Source organism: Apus apus, chromosome 3 (genome assembly GCF_020740795.1).
Source record: "Apus apus isolate bApuApu2 chromosome 3, bApuApu2.pri.cur, whole genome shotgun sequence".
Taxonomy (NCBI): domain Eukaryota; kingdom Metazoa; phylum Chordata; class Aves; order Apodiformes; family Apodidae; genus Apus; species Apus apus.
The window spans coordinates 104,674,150-104,701,469 of record NC_067284.1 but is presented as its reverse complement, the minus strand read 5'-3'; the positions used below and the strand labels follow the sequence as shown (position 1 = coordinate 104,701,469).

General features: G+C 45.7%; 1 protein-coding gene across 12 annotated transcripts in view; it reads left to right on the top strand.

Moving 5' to 3' along the window:
• NCOA1 (nuclear receptor coactivator 1) overlaps positions 1 to 27,320 on the top strand; it is a 182,676-nt gene that overhangs the window by 82,126 nt on the left and 73,230 nt on the right. Inside the window, exon 1 of one of the 12 annotated variants that reach the window (XM_051615126.1) lies at positions 13,429 to 13,620. The exons of the other annotated variants lie outside the window; for them this stretch is intronic. The gene's annotated coding sequence lies outside the window, so the exon portion shown is untranslated. Of the gene's footprint in view, positions 1 to 13,428; positions 13,621 to 27,320 lie in introns of those variants that run through there. 12 annotated transcript variants of the gene reach the window in all.

The window sequence follows — 27,320 nt, the reverse complement described above, 5'->3', positions numbered from 1 at the left end:
CTTTTTAATTTTGCCTTATCAACATGATCATACAATCACAGAATAGTGTGAGTTACAAGGGACCTTTGAAGATTATCTAGTCTCACTCCCCTGACATGGGTGGGGACATCTTCCAGTAGATCATGTTGCTCAGATCTTTGTCCAGCCTGACCTTGAAGACTTGTAGTGATGGAACATCCACAACTTCTCTGGGTAACCTGTGTCTCGCCTCCCTTAGGATACAATTATAGAATCATTTTGATTCAAAAAGATATTTAAGATCATCAAGTCCAACTGTTAAACCAGCACTGCCAACTCTACCCCTAAGAAGATGGAGAGGCGCTGCTGAAACACTGCCTGATGGAAGCCTGGAGGTTGCCATGATTGCTTAGATGAAAACTAAACAATAAACAGGAAAGGGGAGAGTGTGGATTTCATCTTTTCAACTTCCTGGTCAGCAGAAGAGTTCATAGACCCACCACGAGGTGGGTGAAGGAGACCCAAAGTGCTTGGCTGTGAAGATCAGGTTTCCTGCAAGGTTTGGGCAGCTCTGTTCTCCTTAGAGCTTTTGGCAAGACACTGAAACCTCTGGACAAAGTCCCTGTGTATAAAATGGAGATTTTTAATTTTTTTTTTTCCCCTTTCACTTATTCTAATCTATTCAGGGTCTGCCATCTGGGACAGGAACAATCTCATTCTGTGTATTTGTGCAGTGCCAGTCATAATAAGTCCACTCTTTGATACTCCGGGTCCTCTTGTCATACATGGCTTGAGTGGATTTGGAGCAGAGGTCTTGTTGATCTGATATCCTCTCTCTGATGGCAACAGCTTAAAGAAGATGCAAAAAAATCCCTGGAGTGGGAAGCTACAGCTTATCCTGCTCTGGGAAAGTCTTTCTTCTGATTTCTGGTGGCTGAGGTGCATGTTGATGCTCTGAAGAGTAAAGAGGAAGATGCCAAATTCCTGGTCCAAGAGGCTTCATCACTAACTTCAGTGGGAAGAGGAACTTTTTACAGGGGCGTGGTGTGATAGGATGAGGGCAAATGGTTTTAAACTGGAAGAGGGGAGATTGAGATTAGACATTAGGGAGCAATTATTTGCTGTGAGGGTGGTGAGATGCTGGCCCAGGTTGCCCGGAGAAGCTGTGGCTGCCCCATCCCTGAAGTGTTGAAGGCCAGGTTGGATGGGGCTGGGAGCAACCTGGTCTAGTGGAAGGTGTCTCTGCCCATGGCAGGAGGTGTTGGAACTTGATGATCATTAAGGTCCCTTCTGATCCAAAATATTCTATGATTCTGTGATTCACGAAGTCAACATGCACCTCAGATGGAGCCTCCTGGGAGCAGGCACGAGGTGAAAAAAACAACCAGAGATTGATTCTCAGGGGTTGTACTGAACCCAAAACACTTTCTGAGCATGAAGAGGTAGGTGCTGGACCACAGATAGGAACTACTTGTAAGGAACAAGTGGTTTTTCATCTTCTCCCTGCTGCATGTTGGGAAGAGGAGACGGCCCCTGGTTTTCCCATTTCATGTGCAGCTTTTTAAACTGTAGCAATTTGAGAATTTTTTTTTTCCCCTTTTTTGGTTCATTTGCTTGGAAACAGTTCTTATAAATAAGGCAGCGGTGAGGTGTTTTGGTGCTGGGTGTTAGGAGGTCATTCCAGTGCCCCATCTCCTGAGCAACTCCCTGTCATACTGGCCAGATCCTGCCTCTGAGAGGGCAGAGACTCGGAATCCCACTGCGGTTTGGAAGTTGGTGGGAGCCTGTTTCAGAGCAAAGGCTTTGCTGAGCAGCAGGATTTCTGGAAAAAAGAAGAGGTTCCCAGTTCCTGCTGTGTCCAGTGTTCACTGAGAGCTGCTTGTCTCTGCTGCTTCATTTTGTCCGCCCTCATTTTGTGCTTTGCCTGGTGGAGATTCAGCCCTTCATGTGCTGTGGAAAATGATCAGGGCTTTTTTTTTTTTCTTTTTTTTTGTGCACAGATGAAACAATTAATCTTGTGTGCATTGGAATCTTCAGAACTTAATGAGATCAGGGTCCCTAAGGGTTAAGGATTTCAAAATTTCCTGTGAGTTTTGTCCCTTCGTTGTACATGCCGCCTTCAGCAACCTCAGGGTATGCTCTTCTGTAATGCAGCTATTTTATCAAATTGCTTCTCTAGAAGTATATAATCTTGCTCTAACTGCTGCTGATGGCAGCAGGGAGATGATGATAGGTGCATATGTCTTCCTTTAAAAAGAAAATTTATGATAAACCAGGCTGGGTTCTTCACATCCTTATGGTAATGGCTGGGTGTAGGATGGCCCTCGTTTCCCTGCACCTCTGAAGATGGGTGCTCTCTCCAGGGGGCACTGCTAGAGGAGAGCTTTCTGCACAGTGCTTGGCTCCAGGATTATCTATAAGATGTGAGGTGGGAACCAAGACCACCATGTTCCTTGGTAGAGACCAGCTGGGATCTATCTTATATTCCCTTGTTGAAGACATTGTACATGAAGTGGGTTTCTGAGTGTGTTAGTGGTTAACTGGGATTATTTTTGTTGTGACACTGATTTTCATATGCCCTTCTGTGGTTCTGGAGACACCATAGAAATGCCTTGTGTTTCCAGCTGAGGATATGGAGGATCACATCAATGCTAATAAGTTGTTTTCTTTCCCCTCTGTGGTTAATTGGAGAAGCACTTCTGCTTTCAGGCTTGCGAGGGAGGAGGGTTAGAGGTGACTACATGAGAAGCCTATCTCTGATAACTCTGGGTAGGTGATTCCTGAGCCTTAAGCCCAAACCTACCTTTTTCCTCAAGTTTTCCGGGTACTAACTCTGCTGAGGGAGAGAAAAGTGGCATTTCCTTAAAACTCTGCTCTGGTGAGACCCCCTGCAGGGCTGGCTCCAGTTCTGGGGTCCCCAGCACAAGAAGGACTTGGAGCTGTTGGAGCGAGTCCAGAGGAGGCCACAGAGATGATCCAAGGGCTGGAGCAGCTCTGCTCTGGAGACAGGCTGAGAGAGTTGGGGTTGTTCAGCCTGGAGAAGAGAAGGCTCTGGGGAAAAACCTTAGAGGTCCTTCCAGTACTGTAAGAAAGATGGGGACAGACTTTTTAGCAGACTTCATAGCAATAGGACAAGGGGTGATGGTTTTAAATTAAAAGAGATTCAGACTAGACAGAAGGAAGAAATTGTTTATGCTAAGGGTGGTGGGACACTGGCCTAGGTTGCCCAGAGAGGTGAGAGGTGCCCTATCCCTGTAAACATTCCAGGTCAGGTTGGACAGGACTCTGAGCAACCTGATTTCATTGAATATGTCCCTGCTGACTGCAGGGGGTGGAACTAGATGGCCTTGAAAGGTCCCTTCCAACAGAAACCATTCTGTGATTCGATGATTCTATAAAACAATGTTGTCATCACCAGATTTTCAGTTCAAAACCATAATGAGCCTTTTTGATGTTCTTTCCTTTTTGGGAATACGTAGGATGGTCTGGATGGTCCCAGCTCTGCAGACCCAAATTTGTTGGTGGGTGCTGTAGGTACCAGGGCTCTTTTGTGCACCCAGATGCAGTTAATGAACCTTCACAATGAAGGCTGGTTACCTAATCCCTTTCAATTAGGTAAGAATAACAAAGTCAAGACATTTTTAAAAGCAAGGCTGAACCCAGGGTGTCTCTTGATTGTTTTCTCTTGTCACATAATTGAACCCTTAGGACCTCTCTCCTCCATGGGAAGTCAGGTATTTTCATAACAGGATTATAATTATTCCTGTTGTGGCACCTCTTGTGAGGCATTACAACTAAAGTAAGAGGACTGAGGAGGTATCAATCCCTCCCCTGGCACGGGAAGGGTCTGCACATTGTGCTTTGCTCCCAACCATGTTGTTTGCAAAGCACTTTGGGGCCAGAAAATGCCCCCAGGTATGAAGAATAATGGCCTCCTGGTGTTAGAAGAGCAAAGGTTGAGTAAGTGTTTAATCAATTCAGAAGGGATCATGCAGCAGGACCACAAACCATGGGGCTGATGCCATTAGTACACCAGTGTACCCTCAGGTGGGGTCTCTGCTTATACTGGGCTGCAGGTTTATTGTCCAGAGTCTTAATAAGCTCTGCTCCTCTGGGGGCGTGTCCTGAGGCACAGTTACCTACATACTGTGTCTGCTTCCCAGGCAACCCTGGGTTAAGCAAGCTGCTCGTGGCTTTTCCTGAAGATCATAGAATCAGAGAATAATTTTGGTTGGAAAAGACCTTTAAGATCATCGAGTCCAACGGTCCCCCCTCCAGGGACGGGGACTCCACCCCTGCCCTGGGCAGCCTGGGACAGGGCCTGACAACCCTTTCCAGGAAGAAATTGTTCCTAATATCCAACCTAAATCTCCCCTGGCACAACTTGAGGACTTTTCCTCTTCTCCTGTTGCTTGTTCCTTAGGAGAAGAGACGCGCTCCACTTCACTTCAAGCTCCTTTCAGGCAGCTGTAGAGAGCGAGAAGGTCTCCCATCAGCCTCCTTTTCTCCACGCTGAACACCCCCAGTTCCCTCAGCTGCTCCTCATCACACTTGTGCTCCAGACCCTTCCCCAGCTCCATTACCTTGATGAGCTATAGTGGGCCATGCATGAGCCATTTGGGGACATCTCTGCTTCGTGTGCTTTGTCCACCTACTGTGGTGGAAGGGATGGAGATCTGCCTAAATGCCCCTGCAGAAGCAAGAATCCAGCTTCTACCAAAATCCTCCTGCTCCATAGTGTGCCAAGTTGCACAGAAGGGGAGAGAGCCCACATGGTGCCAATACGTGGCATCCTGGGGTGCATTAGAAAGGGTGTGGTTAGTAGGTCAAGAGAGGTTCTCCTCCCCCTCTATTCTGCATTGGTGAGGCCGCATCTGGAGTATTGTGACCAGTTCTGGGCCCCTCAGTTCAAGAAGGACAGGGAACTGCCTGAAAGAGTCCAACGCAGAGCCACAAAAATGATTAAGGGAGTGGAACATCTCCCTTATGAGGAAAGGCTGAGGGAGCTGGGTCTCTTTAGCTTGGAGAAAAGGAGACTGAGGGGTGACCTCATCAATGTTTACAAATATGTAAAGGGTGAATGTCAGGAGGATGGAGCCAGGCTTTTTTCAGTGATGACCAGTGATAGACCAAGGGGCAATGGATGCAAACTGGAGCATAGGAGGTTCCATGTGAATATCAGGCAGAACTTTACTGTGAGAGTGACAGAGCACTGGAACAGGCTGCCCAGACAGGTTGTGGAGTCTCCTTCTCTGGAGACGTTCAAAACCCGCCTGGACACATTCCTGTGTGATGTGCTCTGGGTGACCCTGCTCTGGCAGGGGGGTTGGACTAGATGACCTTTTGAGGTCCCTTCCAACCCCTAAGATTCTGTAATTCTGTGATACGGATCACTGGGGGGATAAGGATGCTCCATGTTCTGCCCAGCTCTGGGTGAGATGCCAGGCATTTGGGTTTGGGGACCAGCAGTGAGAGCTGTGTCCTTGCTTTGTGTCTCCTACCTTGATTATATATCCCCATCAAGGCAGGGAATTGTAATTAATATGTATATTAATATAAAATGGTAAAAATTTACATTAAATAAATAAAAAATTAGAGCAAATATGCCTGTATGCATTATGTAGCAAGCCTTGCTACTTGACTCAGTAAATGTCTCCATATATTTTTAGGAAGAAGAGGTAAAATGGTGTCCCCATTTTTATCTGAGTTCCCACCTCTGTCCTCTGTGGTACAAATCAACCTCTTCTTCATAGAAACCAATTGTGTCAAAGCATCGTGTGTTCTTTTAAACACCTTTCCTTGTGTCATCCTCCTGGTTAACTAACCTGCACTTTATCCAAATAAGAGGAGGACGTTTTAGGATGACTGTGGTTTTGCACTCGTACCCTGATTTGTGTAATTTTGGCTTTGTGTTTGTATTCCTTGATCGCTGCTTCGAATTCACAGTCTGCTGTATACTTAACCTGTGTGCCATGGGCATTCTGGGGATTTAGAGGGTTGAAGCCTGTTCTGAGTTGTTTTTTCCCCTCTAATTTTGCATTTCTTACTGCTGAATATCAAGCTTGCACTGCTGCAGAGTTTACAACACATGCCATCCGTTGGGAAGAACATCTTTTGTTTTTGTCGCTTAGCAATTCCAGGCTGAGTTTCAATTTCAACAGCAAAATTCACCCTTCCCTTACCCAGAGCTCTCAGAGGTTTTTCAGCATTAGATGGGTTTTCTAGCCAAGAAGGTCTTGCAGGTTGTATGTGTATGTGTCATGTGTGATTGGTTGTCCTGTAGAATGTGGTGGAGGAGATGAAATGGTGGTGAGATGTGTCCACACCTGACTTGGAGATGGTTCTTAGGAGATAACTCTTACTTTGGATATCCTGGTTGAAGCTGAGTCTGAAACCCAAAGGAGAACAAGTCTTTGTTTTAGGGTATTGCTTTGTGTGCGGAAGGTGGATTGCAAAACCAGCTGCCTGTGCTCTTTGAGTGCTGGCTATTGATTTTCTGTGTATCCCTTCATGACCTTACAATGTCAAGGTGAATGTACACAGAGGAGTTTGCCGCTGAAAATTCTAGGTTCGTAGAAGGAAAATGGTGTTTTTCAACACTGGTAATCATAGAATCCCTAAATGGTTTGGGTTGGAAGGGACCATAAAGACCATCTAGTCCCAACTCTCCTGCCATGGGCAGGGACACCTCCCACTAGACCAGGTTGCGTCAAGCCCCATCCAACCTGGCCCTCAGCACTTCCAGGGATGGGCCAGCCCCAGCTTCTCTGGACAACCTGGGCTAGTGTCTCACCACCCTCACAGTTCTCCACAGCAGAGGTGTTACAGTCCTCTGACCATTTTTGTGGTCTCCTTTGGACCTGCTCTAATAGGTCTATGTTGTCCTTCTACCATGATTTAGATGTGTTTTCCTGTCAGAGCTTCAGTTGCCATGACTTTACAACAGCCACTCGTGTGTGTAGACACCTCCATAAGCCTTGGAGCCACTGATTCAGAGCAGGGACCCAGCAACCTTCAAGCATCTCTGAGATGAAAAAAGTTGGGTTAAGTTGTGTTATGTCATGCATTTCCTCCTTAATAAATCCAGCCTCCAGCCTGGGAGGGACTTTGGGCCTTTAAACACCATGTTGGTGTGTCAGGATTTGTAGCGTGGAGGCTGGGAAAAGCATCTTGCTCACCACTGCAGCTGGTGTGCCCCAAAGAATGTGACATGCTTAATGAAGTTCAGTTTTGATTTAGAGTTTGCTCTTTTGGACCGGAGTAAATAGAAACATTAAGTGCTGACAGTTGACTAAACCAGACATTTACCATGAACTTTATTTTCTAGATGCAGAAATTCTAAACTAGCAACTTTTCCAGTTTCTTACAAGTTTTTGTTTTTTTTAAGTGACAGAAGAAGCTGGGCTGGAAAGTGCTGAATTTCCTGTCTTTGGCAGACACACAGGCTAGAACGTGCAGCATGTTTTTGTTGCTTTTTTAAACAGAACAAAGCTATTTTGTTCTTGCTTTCCCATTCAGACATTTACCTCGGATGCTCCTCGTCTGCTGTTTGCTACCTAGAGAGGGTAAGGAACTGCTCTGGAGCTTGGTGGACAAAGAATGTTAATGTAACCATGTGGATTTAACTACCTTGGCAAAGCTCCGAGCCTCACATGTTTGTGTCGTATTTGTTCTGCTCAGCTCCAGCTGTGGTCTGTGGACAAGTGTGCAGGTGGGCCGAAGAGGTGCTGCTGTTGAAGAAAAGCAGCACATCCCTCTCTGGGGAGAAGCTGCAGGTTCCTGGAGGAGTTCTTGGCTGCTTGAGCATCAAGATAAAGCTCGTGGTGGAGTATTTATAGAGATAAATAATTGGTAGATGATAAAGTTCAGTATTGATGGAGTAAGATCTTTGTAGCTGGTCACTGTAGAGTGATTTGTAGGTTTTGTATGTAAAACACAAGATGTGGAGTAATGGAGGGATCTGGTGGTCTCATCTGATTTGCTGTTGTTGCTGCATCAGATCTCTTGGTTGATAAAGACCTTTGCAAGCTTTTCAAAAAGGCTGCTTGAGGGTCCTCATAGGACCTTTCAGGTAAAGCTAAGAGTTGATTCAGGCTGTTGTAAAACTTGAAGAACACTTTACATTCTTCATTTATCATGGAAACAATTTTAATCTCTGATGTTTTCCTCCTGGTGTGTCATCTGCTCACTGTGAGACAGTTGTGTTTTGCATAAGCTAAACCTCATTTTCCCTCTCTAACCTGGAATGACATCCCGTGAGATGCTGGCTTTCAAAGGCCAATGTCAAGTGCTCATCTTACCTACGTTACAAATGAGCACTTCTGGTTTGTGCTGGGGCTGATCTTACTCCAGATTCCTGTATACTACTTCTCTACCTCTTAGGACTTACTTAAATCAGGAAGCTTTGAATGCTGGGAGTGGAGAATTCAGATTTGTTGGTGTTTTGTAAGACTATTGCCCACAGCCACACAAGGCACAAGGTCTTTTGAAGGGACTCTCAATCTCTTGATTAATGCAACCACAGAATGGTTTGGGTTAGAAGGGAGCTTTGACAGTCATCTAGTCCCACCCTCCTGCCACTGTGTCCCACACCTACCTGGCTTCTTCATTGAGTGCTTGTAGCCAACTGTTGTTACATACTTCAGTGTTAAAAGAGCTTTTAGGAGATACATCAGGTGTCAATGCTGGTGGTGTAAGGTGGAAAGGCAAGAGCTTTAGTTTCTTTGGGCCTGCACATGCCACCTCTTCTTTCAAAGACCAATATAAAAGTAAAACATCTAGACTCCCTTTAACAGCTGCTGGGGATGCAGCCCTGGACACGGTTGGTTTCTGGGCTGCCAGTTCATGGTGAACTTCTCATCACCTAGTACCCCCAAGTCCTTCTCCCTAGGGCTGCTTTTCATCCCCTCACCCCCAGCCTCTGTTGATACCATGGATTGCCCCAACCCAGGGGCAAGACCTTGAACTTGGAGGGTTTAGAGGGACAGTTCAGGAGAGGAAGGATCATTGCTGTTAAAATTTATTTTGAGCTTCATTTGCTCCAGATGAAACATTTTATGCCATTTAGCTCAAAACCCCAATCCTTACAGGATCATAGAATGTGTGGGGTTGGAAGAGACCTTTAAAGGTCATCTAGTCCAGCCCCCCTGCAGTGAACAGGGACCTTTTTAACTAGATCAGGTTGCTCACAGCCTTGTCAAGCCTGACCTTGAATGGCTTCCACCACCTCTCTGGGTAACTTGTTCCAGTGCTTCACCATCCTCATAGCAAAGAACTTCTTCCTAAGATCCAGTCTAAATCTACCACACTCTAGTTTGCGGCCGTTGCCCCTTGTCTTATCGCTACATACCCTTGTAAACAGTCCCTCTCCAGCTTCACTGTAGCCCCCCTTCGTGTACTGGAAGGTGCTCTGAAGACTTCCTGGAGCCTTCACCTCTCCAGGCTGAACAACCCCATCTCTCTCAGCCTGTCTTCATAGTAGAGGTGCTCTAGTCCTCTGATCATCTTTATAGCCCTTCTCTGGACTTGATCCAACAAGTCCATATCCCTCTTGTGTTGAGGGCTCCAGAACTGGTCACAGTACTCCAGGTGAGGGCTTATGAGAGCAGAATAGAATTCTTGATTCAGGAGAAAACTTAAAAAGAACCAATGTTTATACAACCATGTCAATGTGGAGTTGAGAGTGAGATGCTCAGTGATGCGACCCGATGGTATTGTTGAGTTGCCATAAGGTATTTTATTTTGTTTGATTTTATTAAATTGTATTTTGTTTTATTTTATTTCTGTTTGTGGTTTTATTGTTTGTTTGATTCCATTTCTTTTTTATTCTGTTCTGTTTTACTTTACTTTCTTCCCCTATACCTAGAAAGGTTCTCAGATCTAGGGTTTTATTAGCAAATACTTTGGAAAAGAAAAGAAAATCTCTTGCAGTAGATTGTCCTGTATCCACTCATGCTTTTTGGTGGGAAGAGCTGAAGGTCAGGCTGAGCCCCCCGCTCACGGGCAGGCAGCAGCTGGAGCTGCAGGTTTGGGCTGTGGCAGCCAGTGCTGCCCTGGGCTGAGGTTTGCCAGTGGTTGGGGTGATGGATGAGCTCGAGGCTGGGCTCAGTGTTGCTGGCAGGGAATCTGCTCCCCTCCACTCGCTTGCTTTCCACAACCTTCATAATTAATCACCGTGCCCAGGAGAACGGGCAAGAAAATGAAACTTGGGCTCCTCACAGGAGCTCTACAGATTCTGTGTATTTTAAATTCTTGGTCTTATTAAACTCTGCATTGGGAGAGCTGAGTTTTGCTGACTTTATTTCCCATTTTATGGTGACATCTCATTAGCTTCTGCCCATCTGACTCTTCCAAATCTCCTTGAAGGTGAAAACATGGAAGGAAAATACACCAAAGGCAGAATTGGGTTGTTCTGCCCAGGTTAACATCGATGTTCTTGTGAAAGGCAGGTGCAGCCAGGACAAAGACATCGATTAATCAATCACTTAACACAGCAGCTGGAATCACATTCCTTGCTGGGTCATTTTTTGCTACTGAAGTCGTAAAAAATGGAACAGCTGAAGGGGTGGAATTCATTGGTAAACTCTTGAAACTTCCCTTATTTCTCAATTATCTTAGTTTTTATTTCTATTATGTGCTTCCCAATTCCTCCAAGACTGCAAAGAGCAGAAAAGCTGGAGGAATCCCAAAAATGCTGTGCTTTGAAGTTATGCAGCCACAAACCTGGGTTTTGAGCTGATGATGGGGTTTAGTCTGAAGCCTAATTTGCTCTATGGTTGTAGATGAAATAGGATCTTCCTTTTGGTGCTGAGTTTTCAGTATAATTTCACTCTGATTTCAGCTCTCATCCCTTTTCCTTCTTTCCCCTTGTGCCATCTCAGTACAGCTGGACCACATAAGGTCTCTGCACTCAATGATCAAGACCATGTTTTTGATACTGTTGTTTGTACCTGAATTTTTGTTTTATTTTTTATACACCTCAATGTCCCCATTCTCTGCCATCCTCTCCTGCATTTTGTGAGCTGCTCTGCTTGGCTCTTCCACATCAGTGGTCCTGCAGTCTCTACCATGCAAATAACAGCATCCTTCCTCCTCCAGAAAAAAATAATCATGAAATCATTGAATAGTTTAGGTTGGAAGGGACCTTTAAAGGTCATCTTAATCTACTTCCCATGCCATGAGCAGTGAAAATGCTACCTTGACATTTTTTTTAATGAAGTTATTCTGCAGCTGTATCTACATAGGCTTTTAGTTCTCCAGGACTTCCATCCATGTCTACCTCCAGCTCTTTTTTCTACCCTTTTACCTCTTTTTTAAAATTATTTTTATTACTATTATTTTAAAAAGCATTTAGGCTTTTTTTCTTACTCAATATAACACTGCTGCAGTTGCCTCAAGCATTTTCTCCTTTGCTGACTTCTTCTGGAGAATCATTTCCATATCCCTCCATCCTACCGACACACATTATTTCAAATTCCTTGTTAAAGTTTCCTCCCTCCGTGGCCTTTTGAGCATTTTCTTCTCCTGTTCTTTGATGTCTGTAGCTGTACTGTGTAAATCCCATGGTGGAAATTGTTTTGATGAAAAGAATTTGAGAACTGATATTTGTCTGAGCAGGGCAGCAGAAGAGGGACCTTCCTTGAGGTCCCTAAACTCAGAGGTTCATACGACACGTTGATGGCAAAACCCAAAATATTTGGATCTGGATCAAAAGAGACATTTTACAGCCCAAACATCTTAAGGTTCCTCTTTAATTTATTTATGCTATTAAAAAAAAAAAGAAAAAAAAAGATCCAGACCTTGACGTGTCTGTGATGTGACACTTGGTATGAAGATACAGCAAGGCCCTGTGCTGGTGCGTGGACAACAGAGGCGAATGGGATCAAGGATCCCTGGAGAGACGTTCCTTTTGCACACTGCAGAAGAGTGACAGTAATAGTTTTTTTCTTCCCTGAATTGGTGGTTTTTTTCACCCCTAGCTCCGTACATGAACCAGGCTTGTCCAAAATTTTAGCAGAATATACTGTCCGTGGTGCACATCAAAGATGAGAAGAAGATTTGGGGAGGGTCCTGGTCACTGCTAGGATGGTGCACAGCCTGATCCTGATTTTATCCCAAAGTCACCTGGGTGTAAGTTCAAGTTGGCATTCAAAGAAGCCCCTTTCCTAAACTGGAAAATAAAAAAAACCTGCTGCTTTTGAGTGCAAAAATTCTCATTTTTTATGTATCAGCCACATGCTTGATCACTAGGCTGGGGTACAATAAATGCGAGAGCATGGTATGATTTGGGTAGAGGAATTTTTCTTGCACCTTAATTTTTCTTTCTGCAAAATGATAATTTTTATGTGGTGTAGAAGAGGGCTGTGAGACAAAGTTTTATGCTGTTTATGGCACATCTGTCTGGAATGTGGCTGGGTCCTGCACTTGGGTCACACCAACCCCAGGCAAAGCTCCAGGCTTTGAGAAGAGTGGCTAGAAAGTGCCCAGTGGAAAAGGACCTGAGGGGTGTTGAGTGAGAGCAGCTGAATATCAGCCAGTGTGTGCCCAGGTGGCTAAGAAGGCCACCACCATCCTGGCTTGTATCAACTCTAGTGTGGCCAGCAGGATTAGGAAAGTGATTGTCCCCCTGTGCTCAGCGCTGGTGAGACTGCATCTTGAAGCCTTGGGTTAGTTTTGGGCCCCTCATGACAAGAAGGACATTGAGGGGCTGGAGTGTGTCCAGAGAAGGGCAGCGGAGCTGGGGAAGGGTCTGGAGCACAAGTGTGATGAGGAGCAGCTGAGAGAACTGGGGGTGTTAAGCCTGGAGAAAAGGAGGCTGAGGGGAGACCTTCTCACTCTCTACAACCCCCTGAAAAGAGGTTGGAGCCAGGGGGAGTGTGTCTCTTCTCCTAAGGAACGAGCAACAGGAGAAGAGGAAACAGCCTCAAGTTGTGCCAGGGGAGGTTTAGATTGGATATTGGGAACAATTTCTTCCTGGAAAGGGCTGTCAGGCCCTGGCCCAAGCTGCCCAGGGCAGGGATGGAGTCCCCATCCCCGAAGGGCTTTCAAAGCCATGTGGATGTGGTGCTGAGGGACATGGTTTGTTGGTGGCTTTGGCAGTGCTGGGGTAACAGTTGGACCTGAGGATCTTAAAGATATTTTCCAACTAGAGTGATTCTTTGATTCTGTTACATGAATAAAAACCTGCCATATGTCTGAATTAAAAAAAAACAAACCAAACAAACACAACAAAACCAAAAGGAATTTTTAAAATTTATTTTATTTTTTCTTTTTTTTATTTTTAATATGAGAGTCCCTGGGGTGGGACCACTTTGATTTCCAATGTCAGCAAGCTGGAAGCGTGGCTGCTCTTGCTCCCTCCCGTGCCGTTGGAGCTGCCTGGCAGGTGGCATCAGCGGCTGCCGCGCTAGCTCGGCTCCGGCAGCCAGCGTGGAGGCTTCATTATCCACCAGCCGGTAGGGGAAAGAAGTGGGAGAAGCTGGCAGTGAGTCCTTCTGCCTGCGATGGCAGTGGCACCGAGCACCGGCAGGCTCTGAAGGACTCGCCAACCCCCTGACGAGCGCTTGGGGGGAGCACACGGGAGGGAGCGGGAGCCGACGAGCTTCCCAACAGCATGTTCAGCATTGGGGGGCTGCACAGCCAGCGGCGCTTGGAAGCTCACAGGTAAGGAACAACTGTGCCTTTCCCTCCCTAAAACATCTTGGGGGTTTTGGGTGGGTTTTTTTCTGGGGGGGTTAGGATTGAGTGGTGGGGTGTACACACCACCGGGCTCTCTGAGGTTGGTGGTGGTGTCACTTTATTCTGCATTTATCCAACAGCGCAAAGAAAACCCGGTGCCTGGCTAATGAATGATATTTGCATTTTCCCAGGCTGCTTTCCCTGAGGCATTTTACTTTGGGTTTCTTTTATCGATTGAACTTTGCTGAGGCTGCTGGTGGTGCTGCACCCTCCTGTGCAGCTTTTCCAAACCCTGAGTACGGCCGCGCGCTTGTAGGAGAATGTGCTAAGTAGAAAATGACATATTTCAGCGGTGACCTTGAAAATCAATGTGTAAATGTTTAAGCTGGGTGGAGCTGGCACAAACCCTCATGGCGACTTGCAGAAGTAAGGGCATTAGTTGTGTGGGTTTTGTTGTTTGTTTGTTGGATTGTTGTTTTTTTTTTTTTCAAAAAAGCATTCCCCATTAAAAGGAAAAAGAAAAAAAAAAAAAAAGCTGATTGCTTCATGTTCGTTAAACATTGATGGAAGAATTAAAAGCAGCAGATGAAGTTAATGATTTCACATGTATGTGGGTTCCCATCAGCAAAGCATTGCACAATCTAAGGGCGCTCGTCTCCTTTGAAGTTTGCATAGGGTAGTTCTCACACAAGGTTTTATGCTTGAATTTCTTCTGCCCTTAACTTGCTCCATATGGTTGGGACCGTCCCTGCCTGGGTGGTGGCAGCACCCACCGCCCCAGATTGCATGGAGAGAATAAAAACTCTGCTGTCGCCTTGAGCCTGGGGGAAGGTAGGGTGGGGCTTCCCACCCTGAGCACGACATTGGCAGCACCCTCAGTTGGGATGTGCATCGCTGTAACCAGCTGGAGGGAGGGAGAAGCTCACTTAGCGTTTATGGAAACCTTTAAAACGTTGCATAAGTTGTAGGCAGAGGCACTGCTGCACCTCTCTGGAGTGGCACGAGGAAATTCTCATTTCCAAACTCAGCTCTGTGTTTTTTTTCCAGTTTTGTGGGGTTTTTTTCAACAAAGACATCAACACATCGCTGAATAGCACAAGGATCAGGTCTAAGTGTTGGGTAGTGTGATGCCCAACATTGGGGAGAAATCAGACATCAGAAAGAAGTTCTTCACCATGAGGGTGGTGAGACACTGACCCAGGTTGCCCAGAGAAGCTGGGGCTGCCCTGTCCCTGGCAGTGTTGAAGGCCAAGTTGGATGGGGCTTGGAGCAAGCTGATCTAGCGGGAGGTGTCCCTGTCCATAGCAGAGGTGTTGGGGCTTGGTGATCTTTAAGGTCCCTTCCAACCTAAACGGTTCAGTGATTCTATGATTCCATAATATGCTGCACTTGAGTCTTGTATCTCCATCTGCATTTCCAGAGCTCTTTTGTTCACCTCTTTAATTCTTTGTGTGATTCATGTAGGTCTTCCATCAAGAAGGGGCATGGTGGCCCATTTTTTTCAGGAAGAACTTAGATCCAGACCAGTAGGGCAGAGTAGCAGAAATATTGTGTGTCTCAAAGAGGGGCAAATTGGTTTTAAAGGCAGTATGGGGAGATGAGGATTTACCAGGAAGTTTGAGGGACCAGAATTCTCAGACTCACACCTGATATAATTTTGTTGTGTCTCTGTGATATTTGCTTTTTTGTGTTCTCCACTGGGCTCCTCTTAACCCTGTCCTCTAGTGGTTTTATGGACATGTTGATGATGGTGGTAACCAGGGTGAAATCTGCAGGAACAACATATTGTGGGAAGTGATTCTTCAGCATTGCATCGGCAATGAAGCAAGTCTCTGTGCAAGACCTGAAAAGAGGGGAAGGCAATTTTAGTGTGAAATAAATCCAATTAAAACTGCATTTCAATGATCCATACTCACAGAGTTATGGGACCAAGACATGTGTTGGACATAAGCTGGTCGTGTCCAGGAGGTCAGCGTGGGATTCCTGAAGGTGGGATGGAGATCATACGCTCCTCACACCTCCTGGCTACTTCTAAGGGTTTGCATGTGCCTTTCCATGTCTTGCAGGAGTGACAGTGGTCAGTCTGTCCACCCTGTCCCATCCCAGTATTTATCTGCTGCTTTTTGTCTCCAAACCTGGGTCTTCTGACATGCTGCAGGTAGATATGTGCTGAGATCTTGGTGACCTGTTAACCTGATTACCATCAACATCTGCCAGTTTTTAGCCCTGCTTCTGCTGTTTCTTCCTTCTAGCACACCCACCATTCCCAGTCAGAGCAGTCTGAGTATTCAAGGTGCTCCACAGCTCCCTGGTCCTTACCCAGCTCTGGTATGAAATGGAGAGGCCTAACTCTTTTTGCTATTTTTTGTCCCCTCCAGAAAATCAAAGTAAGGAAATTGTTGTTTTGTCTTTCATGAGCAGACAAAATGGGATTATCTGTGATATTTGGAGATGTTACCTTGGACTTAGGTGGGTGAAGCAGGTGGTTTGGTTCATCAGCACATGCTTTGCTTGATGGCCAACAGGACTCAGGATCTACATTGACATCAGCTGAGGTGGAGTGTCCATCATGGCTTGTGCTTGCCATGATGCTGCTAACCACACCAGTAATGGTGATGTTGCTCCAGCACCACCAGCCCACCACTCCCAACAGAAATACAGGGCATCCGTGATTGCTGACTCCCAGTGCTCCTGCTTTCCCATGCTTTCTAGTGGTGGTGAGACATTGTGGGTGACTTTAGACACCCCCTTCAACAGAGAAAAGAGGGGATGGAGGACAAAACCCCTTCCTGCATCTGGGCAGAGGTCCAGCTGGGCAGCTTTTGTGCCGGGAAGGTCAGGAACCAAAAAATATGGAGCTAACTGCTTGGTAGGTACCAGCACATATAGGGTGTCCATGGCTTAGTGTTTGCTGGTCATCCTGGAGCATCATCCTGAGGCTGTTAAGGCAGCTGTGACAAGCAGCATTGAATTAATTACATTAAAAGCAGATAGATGCTTGTTAACAGGATGAGAAATATTTTCCAAATTGATACTTTCCACCATACAGCGTTTTGGAGCTCTGACTTTCTGCTTAAAATGAAGACGAAAAAAATACTAAAAATCAGCTTCTGCACCGTGGTTATGCCCAGGACAACAGCAGGAAAGCTGAGCTGGGAGCTGAGCGCTTCCTAACAACTTGCCAGACTTTTAAAATTTTCACACTTTGTACCGTGGCCATGTTTGTTGCTTAATTACTTTGCCTTTCATTATTCTTCCTGGCAAAAGCCACCAGGATCCAAAGGTTGTTCAGAGGGCATGAAGTGGTGCCATTATTTCTACTCCTTTTTTTACCTTTCCTAGCAGGTTTGCATCTCTGACATCAGACTCGGGGGAACCTGGGGATGCCGAAGTGTCCTTGTATATTTTGCTTTTGCCAGCGGTTGTTTCTGAACGTGTTTTAAGCCTGGCTTGTCATGGAAATGTTGGTTACAGTGCCCAGTGTGGTGACTTTGGGATTTTTTTAAGCATCCTTATTGTCACCACCTCTCTTCATAATGTCTTCTTTTGACGTGCCTTGCCTGAGGCTCCCCAGTTACCCAGGTAGCTGTCAGCAGCCCTTAGCATCCCTCACCATGCCGATTTTATCCATGCTGTTCTCCAGACTTTTCTGGGATTTGCACACAGACAGGAGGAACAAGGTGTCTGAAATTAGTAGGAATTATCTGCTACAGGATATTATCTGCTATTAACGTGCTGGTCTCTGTGTCAGAAGTCTGATAAGGGCACCTGGGCACCAGCTCGCTACTGGTTGGCTTCATCTTCTGCCATCACACAGCCCAAAATTATGAGGGGATTTAACAGGTAGATTTTTGTCCTTGCACAGTGGGATTTCCAGTCCAGCACAGTAGCATTTTCCACTCATAGCATCTCCACCCATGGCTGTATCCTCTGATTAATCCATTTTTGCCCACATCATTGTGAAGCAGGGGCCCATCCATCTGCTTGGGCAGTTCCCTGTGGGCTGAATTTTGTAGGGGCTGGTGTTGCTGGGACATGTCCTGCAGGGCGATAGGATTTATCATTGGATTCCTCTTCCTCTTGTTACCTATTTGCTTTTTAAGGCATGGAAAGTATCTTTTAACATTTTTACTTGATACTGCATTGGCAAAAGCTGTGGTCATGAGCCATGGGGCTCAGCAGTAGCATTAGGGAGGAGGGTCATAAAGATTATCTGAGGATGGGAGCACCACTACTCTGGAGACAGGCAGAGAGAGTTGGGGTTGTTGAGCCTGGATAAGGGAAGGCTCTGGGGAGACCTTAGAGCACCTTCCAGGAGCTGAAAGGGCTACAGGAAAGCTGGGGAGGGACTTTAGACAAGGGAATGGAGTGGTGGGACAAGGAGGAACAGTTTCAAGTTGCAAGAGGGAAGATTGAGATGAGACATTAGGAAGAAATTCTTTGCTGTGAGGGTGGTGGGACACTGGCCCAGGTTGCCTACAGCAGCTGTGGCTGCCCCATCCCTGGCAGTGTTGAAGGCCAGGTTGGATGAGACTTGGAGCAACCTGGTCTAGTGGGAGGTGTCCCTGCCCATGGCAGGGGGTTGGGACTAGATGATCTTTAAGGTCCCTTCCAATCCAGACCTTTCTGTATTCACTGATTCTGTGAAATAAGAAAGCCGCAGATGCTGGAGACTGGTGCTGGGAGTGTTTGGTGGTTAAAACAGCAACTGGCTTACCAAAAAAAAAGAGCCCAAGAGTTTTTGGGCACAACACAGTATGATGTAAAATAGGGGCAACCTCTGCAGAGCTGCTGAAGTTAATTGCGTCTTTCTTCACCCTCCCTCTCCCCCTACATTCCCTACTGACTTATTTACCTCTTAATTACATCACATCTAACTGGCTCTGTAAATACCTCAGGGCAGGGATCCTCGTGTTTTGGAGGCATCTGCTGCAGCGGGGAGTGATGGTAATGAGGGATTAATAATGATGCAACAAGCTACAACTTTGCCTTCATTGTGTGTTGCTGTTCCTGGGTGGTGGTTTTGGGGTTTTTTTCCCCTTTTCCTCCATATGGTTAGTCTGAAATATCAGCTGAGTGGAGAGGGAGGTGTTTTGAAATTTAAGCCCTATACAAATGAAGATAACTGAAGATGGGGGAAAAAAATAATCTGCATTTTTGAAGTGGCATTTGCTGGGGTTTGCCCAGTTCCTGTGACCTCTGCAACTCAGAGCTGGAGAAGAAAACATCTCCAGGAGGACTTGGAGGGCCAGGTAAGCCTCTGCTACTGGCCAGAGGATGGTACCTCTGCTGGCTGGCAGTCTGGCGAGGTGGTACCCACAGGGATGTGAATGTCCTGGTCTGTCTTGCTCAGGTTTAGACCACAGAGTTTAATTTCTGAGCCTGAGTTGAATATTGGATGTTGTCTCAGGAGCAGGTCCTGGCTTGTAGCGTGGCCTTGAACGTAACGTCTCACAGCCCCAGGGTGCTTTCCTTGTAGGGTGTGTGTTTTCCTTTGGAAACACTTCCAGGCAGCTGCTGCTACATTCTCCTTACAGATCCTCATGTCACTGGTCCTGCTCAGGACCTGTAGGTATTGCTGTAATGCAAATAAATATGAAGGAAACTAACAACTAACTCATGTCCTAAAGTATTACCTATCATTCCTTGCTTTTCCATAGTTTTCTAGAAACCCATCCCTCTCCCTCTTTTTTGTACCCTGCCTACTCCTAGATGTGGAAGTATTTGTAACAAGCAGGAGCAAGTGGCTGCTCTTTGGAGCCTTGCTCAGGCATCAGCAGCAGCTTCTGGCTGCCCTCAGTTCTGGAGCAGCCTGAAGTAAACACAACTTGAGTTTGAAGACAGTGAAACTAGTTTTTTGGACTCTGTGTTGGCTGTGGAGCAGTGCTGGTGGAGTAGAAGGCAGCCAGGGGGGCTGGTCCTGCCCCCCAGCTGGGATGTGTGTGTGGAGGTGCAGGTTGGGATGTTCTGGAAGTATTTTGACCCTTCTGCTGTAAGACGAGCAATCATTGCCAGTAGTGGTGAGGTGGTTGATTTCTGAAGCAAACTGCTCTGCTGCTGCACTCAGGCAAATAAAAATTAACCTTTGGCTGCTTACACTGTTCTTCCCTAAGTGGGATCCTGCTCTGATTAGTCTAAATAATTCCTATTACTTTCCTTCTACCCTCCTTGGGAAGTTAACCTTGATAATCTTACTCTTCCATGCTCAAGACTCATTAGCCCAGGTCATCTCGTTTTTAAAATCTTCTCCCTTTGCATCCACTGTATGGATCACATAGGGACGTGCATCCAGTGGGATGTCATACACAAGCCAGACCTGTTGAGTTCTAGTAGCTTCTCCCTTTTCACTGGGGTTTGGTCAAACTACATTCACTTTGTTATTCTAATATTTTCCTTTTAAATCCCTTTAATTGCTTTGACATTCACGCTGCTCTTTGAGGAGCAATTGCTGCTCTCTTGTCTGCTGAGAAGGTGATCTCAGGTGTGCATAATCCTCTGTTTTCTTAGCTAATTACTCATAGATAGCTACCAACCCTGTCCAACCCCCAAATCTTCCATTCTCCATGCTCTACTGACCATGGCCAAATATCCATGAGCACTTTTATGTCATTACTTCATTTTCAGTAAGTTTGCATCCAATATCTTGCTCAGTGTCATCTGACTGCTGTGAAGTATTTGAAAAAAACCCCCCTGTATCACGACTCCACACCAGTAAATGGCAGGAGGAGCCACTTCTCCCTGCAGTAGAGGTTATTTTCTCCTGTGGCTCTTGATTAAAGTTGTGTTTACGTTTCCTTTTGTTTCCTCCCATATTTTTCATCTCCCTGGGATGCTTCATAATCAAGTTTTGTCCTAAGCAATAGTTACACCTCTTTGAAATCTGGTATTTTAATATATTTCAATAGTTGTCTGATCTCTAATTAAAATAATAAAGAAGAAAAGGAGTAGCAGATACCCTGTGAGCACCCTCAGCTGCCTACCCCCCATGCTGCTTAGTGATGTAGAATCCCATCATCTAGTTCCAGCCCTCTGCCATGGGCAGGAACACCTTCCACTAGACCAGGTTACTTCAAGCCCCATCCATCCTGGTCTTGAACACTTCCAGGGAACATCCACAGCTTCTCTGATCCTTGGTGATACTCTGCAAACCTTCTCCAGCTTGTGGGAGAAGAGCTGGTGTTGGGACCAGTGTCTTTGTATATCATTTATCATCTGCTCAAGAATGAGATCTGGCATGACACATTGCTTATTTTTCACATGTTTTGAAACACCACCTCACTGCTGGCACTCAGGAAACATCAAGGGTAAAGCCATGTTTCTGTAGAGTAAGGTCATAAGCAGGTAGCATCAGTCTTCATCCCCTTTGGCAGCAGAATTCTACAGAATATACTCTACAGACTGCAAGCTTTCCTTCATCCGTTGGGTGACAGGTGAGTGACCACATCCTACCTTCTACAAGCAGGTGAGAAGATTGTCTCTACCCTGTCTCAGGCACCAGCTGATTGAGAAGCTGGTTGAGATCCCCTGGTCACTGGTGGTCTTGTGTCACTCTAAAATCTGCACAGTTGAAAGGCAGACGTGTCGCTTTTGTGGTGCACCATGTAACCTTGGGTAGAGGGTAAGGACAGAGCTGGCAGCAGCTTGAAGATGTTTCTTTAACACCAATAATCCAATTATTGAGGAATTTCTCTGCGTTGGAATTCAGTGGATTCTGTAAGGGTTTGGCTTCTTTTGGAAGAAGCTGTTAAGGCTTTATTTTTTAAGCTGCATTTTTCTTGGTGTGTGTTTTTTATGTTGTTTTGTTTTTTGTTTTTTTTTTTTTTAATATCTCCCTCTACAGCCTTTCAAAAGATTTATTTCTGCAGAAAAGAAACCCAACTGAGGGTTGGGTTTTGTTTTTTTTTTCATTATGTCTTACTAATGGCTTTCCTTCTCTATGTAAAAAGCTGCAGCACAGCGTGCACCTCATCTTGCTGATACGGTTGGTTACATGAGGGTAGGACATCAATTGTGAAGGTAAAGCACTCACTTGCTTAGATGGATTGTTTGCTTTGGTCAGAGGTAAATTAATGGTTGGTCCTAACATCCTGGTGAACAAAACCTTCTGCTTGTGGCACCAACAGAGAGGGGCACTCATCACAGTCCCCATGAGTGTTGGTAGAACCTTTTGAAAAAGTAACATAGAGGTTTGCATCTTCTCAGGTCTTTGCAGTGCACTGGGCAAAAAGTACCTTTTGGAACAGCAATTAGTAACTTGTTTAAATAGGTGGGACATGCTGGTTGGAGAGGATTTGGATTTTGTCCTAGAACTGGGCTGAAATCTTGAGCTGTGGGCTTATTAGCAGCACAGAGGGTACCAAAGCCCAGCATGCTGGGGTGGGGGCTGTAAAATTATGGAGCCATTTTTAATAAGAGGAATTTTATTTAAATGTTATTTGGGTTTCTGGGTTGCAAGTTCATGAAAGTTCCTTCATGGTCACTTGGAGATGCTGAGGAATTTGAAAGTAAAATCCATGGAGCGCCATGTATACCTAATAATGCGGGGAAACAATCAGATCCACTTAATGAATCATCAAATTATTGAGTCACAGAATGGTTTTGATGGGAAGGGACCTTTAAAGGCCATCTAGTTCAATGCCCTTGCAGTGAGCAGGGAAATCTTCAACTAGATCAGGCTTCTCAGAGCCCTATCTGACTTGGCCTGGAATGTTTCCAGGGATGGTGCATCTCCCACCTCTCTGGGCAACCTGGGCCAGTGTCTCACCACCCTCGGTGGGGGTTTCTTCCTTCTCTCTAGTCTGAATCTTCCCTCTTTCAGTTAAAACTATCACCTCTTGTCCTCTCACTACAGGTCCTGCTAAAAAGTCTGTGTATTTGAGAGGATTCCCTGAGTACAGCACATTAAATTCTTCTGCAAAACAGGCTGCTGCAGCCCTGTTCAGCATCTCAAAAGGTCTTTTGCTGCAAGGCAGTTTTCCCATGATCTAGGGAGACTGTAGAGCACCTTCCAGTACCTCAAGGGGCTACAGGAAAGCTGGGGAGGGACTTTTGACAAGGGCAGGGAGTGATGGGACGAGGGGGAGCAGTTTCAAGCTGAAAAAAGGGGAAACTGAGATGAGATCTGAGAAAGAAATTCTTTGCTGTGAGGGTGGTGAGACTGGCCTAGGTTGCCCAAAGCAGCTGTGGCTGCCCCATCCCTGGCAGTGTTGAAGGCCAGGTTGGATAGGGCTTGGAGCAAGTTGGTCTAGTGGAAGGTGTTCTTGCTCATGATAGGGAGCTGAGGCTAGATGATATTTAAGGTCCTTTCCAACCCAAACCAGTCTGTGATTCTGTGACCATGGTGAAGAGCAGGCTGAAAAGGGCAGAGCTGCTTCCTGGCTACCCATACTCTTGGTGCAATACATCTCATTTTGGCATTTCCCAAGAGCTTGGATGGGTTTACCACAGCTGCTCGGGAGGTGGCAGCTGTGACTGTCCCTGGGGTTGGCCGTTACAGCCCTGGGTCTTCACACTTCCTCCACACCTGCCTGTTGTCTCTCTGTGCTCATGTCTACCCTCTAGCACACTGTTGAGTTGTATTGCTGTCAGCTGTTGGTGAGCAAAAAGCATGTGGTGGAAGGAAATCTGCTCCATTGGCCACCAAAATGTTAGCAGGCTGCAGCATCTTTAAAATGTGTAGTAATTGCATCATGTGTGGATCTCCATCGGAAGAACGTGGATGTGTGGATGGGGTCACCATTATCCCTGCTCACTGCTGATGAAGAGGGTCAATGGTGGTATGTTTGCTGGTGGCTGCTATGACAAAGCTCCTGCTCATCAGGGGATAGTGTTTGCTGCAGGCTGTAGAGGTTGGGAAGGAGTTCTATCAAAGCATCCTGCTCTCACCCAAATGCTTTGTGTGGTGGTGTGTGTCTCTAGCAAACATAAATGGTTGTCCTTACCTAACACCAGATCTAGATTCTAGTCCTAAAAATTAACCTGAGCCTGATTCACCACCAAGTTTTGCTCAAGCCATAACTGCATCTCCACACCTCCTTTGGTCTCCTCTGTTGGGTTTCTGGATGTCTGAATGGTAACAGAAGGGTATTGATAGGTGGTTTTGGGGGTAAGGACCCCAAAAAGCTGGTTAGTGGGTAAGAACTGTCAGGAAGCAGATGGTTACTGCAAGTCCAGACTGAGGCATAAAAATTGCCATCCAATGCGACACTTTTACCTTGAGATTTTCTGAAGTTTTGACTTCAGCCCTATGTCTTTTTATTTATTTATTTCTATTTCTAGGGTTAGGAAAAATGGGCATTTTTTTATCCTTTAACAAAATCCTAATGATGGCCAACACTTGACCATGAGTGGTTAAGGCAGGATGATATCCCAACCAGGATGGTACCCCTGCCTCATTGGTTAATCCTCAGATAATTAGAGATCAAGCAATCTAGCTATAATTTTGAAACGGGATAGTGATCAAGGGGTTACAAATAAAGTATTTAATATTTTTATTTTTGGTGTGCTCACTGAATCTTGGTTAGCTCCTCAAGCTGTCGCTTTCCACGGCAGCCGGCGGGCAGCTTGCATCTTCAGAAGTGGAGCCGTCAGTCAGGAATTTAATAAAATTGATTAATTTATTCACAGAGAAGCCACAGCAACCTTTTCAAATGAGCTCTGTGATGCAGTCCTTTGTTTTGGTAAATGAAAAATTCTCTCCAGCAGATAGAACATTATTTTGGAGACAACACCCGAAAGGTTTTGCTCTGACTCTTGCTTTTCTTGAGAGCTCGGAGATGTTTGGGTTCTCTGTAGCCAGAGTTTTAGTGTGTCCATGCACAACCCTGGAGTGTCTTCTGGGGTTTTTCAGCCTCCTGTTGGACCTGTTGCTCTGGTTTGATTTTGTCTCTGTGTGAGACAGTAGACAGCACCCAAAGACCATCTTCAGGCTTATCGAGTTGGAGAGGGTATTGCAGCTTCTCTTTGGGAAGATTCCTGCTGCTTCTTGGTGTAACCCGTGTTCTCAGTGTTGGATGTCTTGGTCTGGCTCTTCTTCACTCCAGCAAGAGCCTGTGGCTGTTGAGCTCAGTAGGGCCATGCAGTGGTGACAGCAGTGAGAGCTTCACCGAACCATCAACCTCCTTTGAATTGTGCTGTTGGTGGAAAATGATGGTGCCCCATCATTGGAAATGTTCATGGTCAGTTTGGAAGGGGCTATGAACAACCTGATCTAGCTAAAGATGTTCTGGCCCATGGAAGGGGGTTGCAGTAAATGATATTTAAAGGTCTTTCCTACCAAAAGCACTGTATCATTGTATGAAAAATTCACAACCTGCTAAGACAAATGGTTGTCACCTCCTCTCAGGATTATATTTCACTTTGGTTCATTTGACCTTGCTGCCTTGCCTCTTCCTTTCCCAGTGAAGACCATTATTGAAGATTTCTTCTGTCATCTCTCCCTCTCCACCCACTTAAGTTTTCTCACATTTTCACAACTCCTGTTAGTGATCCTCAACATTTTGTCTTTCCTCTCACAGATGAATTGATGCTGGAGAGCCCAAGTGAATAAAATAAACCTACACAGTGGTATGAGTGCCTGAAGTCTTACGGGAGCTTAGGAGAAGAGGACTAGAGGTGGACAGTGGAAGCCAGAGGTCTTGGATGGTGGTGGGAGAAGCAGCTGGCCATCTGTCCTGCCACTTAACAGTGACTTTTGTTGGTTAGTGCCAGAAGCACCTGCATATACTGCTAGTGGTGGGATCATGCAGGAGAAAATGGAAGTAGTCCAAAGCATTTGACTAGAAGCAGGACAGATGAGAGTAAACAAAACAAAGCAAGAAAGTGCAAAACAAAAAGGGAAAGAAGAAAAACTGGCCAGAAGTTCTGCTGGTGCAATAGCCTCTTTCAGATATCTTCAAAGCATGGTTACAAGGTTAGTCATTAGACCTGAAGCCTCATCCCTCCACCAGTTCAGCTTCTTGACATTTTGGTCTTGTCAGCAGAGGTATTTAATACTGGCTCAGCATATGTTGTCTTCCTTTTCTGTCTGACCCACTGGGACTTCCAAGTTTCCACCAGTTCCTCACTCAAACATGAAGGTATGGCTCAATCCAGGAACTTCCCCTCACCAGGGTTCCTCCACTATCAGGAAATGTCAGTGGTTTTTGCTGGGTTTACGACTAAAGTTGACCTGAATTACAGGCAAGTCTGGTGGATGTAAATTATTGGATTTTAAGGAGGAATTTTAGTTTGCCTCACTGCAGCATAAATGGTGATTAAATGCACTTTGTGCTTAATGGATGTGGATTTGTGTGGCTGTTTGGAAGCTGTCAGGGCTGTCGTTTCACTTCTGAAACTTGTGGTTTGGATGCACATCTGGAAGATGAGGTTGCTGGAAGTCCATCTCTGCATTATGGTGACTCTTGACAGGGTTCTGGAGTATTTGCTCTGTGGCCAGGACTCTGGGTTTGTTCTTTAATACATTCATTTGAGGTATCCAAGATATTATGCAAGTACAGAAACATGTGGTGGCCAGAGAAGCTGTGACTGCCCCATTGCTGCAAGTGTTGAAGGCCAGGTTGGTTGGGGCTTGGAGCAAGCTGGTGTAGTGGAAGATGTTCCTTCCCATGGCAGGGGACTTGAGACTAGATGATCTTTAAGGTCCCTTCCAAGCCAAACCATTCTGTGATTCTAAGAAAATTAGGCGTGTATCTGTAGATAAATAAATCCTGCAAATTTAGGGGCCTGTAGCCCAGCATCCTCCTTACAGCAGGTCCATAAACAACAAAACATGGTTACATGGGCAGCCTCATGCAGAGCACAGTTCCCCATGTAACTCCTGAAGAGAGGATTTTCCCACTTCATCCTGCTCCCTGCCTTCTGGTTGGAGGTGTGGGGGCTGGCTGTGCCGGGGAAGGCTGTGGCCTTGCTGGTGGTCGGCTACCAAATGTGGAGTTCCCATGCTGCGGTCTCATGTAGGACACACCGGTGCCTTTGTTGCCTGTGAGTTATGGTGATTTTTATGAAGCCACATGTGCTTGTGCCACAGTTTAATTTGTGCTACATGAGAACCTGATGTATTTGTACGTTCTGCCAAATACTTTCTTCTCCCCAGAGAGCAAATTGTGTAATTGCAACGTGTAATTCACGAGCGTAATATGAAACGAAGTGTGTAATGTTCTGTGACTGTGAGGGAATTAGCCTTATTTTTCCCTTTCAGAAGCTGTATAAATTAACCCACTTTTCCTATCAGTTACTGGGAGAAAAGGTTACGCTTCTTGCGGTTCTGCTCTGTATCTTATCTCTGCTGTAAACATCATGGAGTGAAGCTTGCTGGCATTGAGACACAAGCTCTGCGAGGAAGACTGCTCAAGGATGGCAACTGTATTGCATGTCATGTCTGGGTGCACCTCAGTTTGTGTTTGCAACATACTCCCATTAGTAGTGCAAAGCAATTGCAGAAAAATTAATAAATATCTATTTTATGTTTATTTTTTTGCATTAGAAGAGCAGGGTTCCTGCTTGCAATGTGAAGAAGAGCATCCTTTCCTAGAGCTCTTGTAGTGTGCAGGGGTTGACCCTCACGGGAGAGCCCACCATGAGCCCTCGTTCCCATGTATTTTTAGGCAGAGCATTGCCATTTGGATGTGACTGGGAGCAACCTGGTCTAGTGAAAGGTGTGCCTACCTATGAAGGGGGTTGGAACT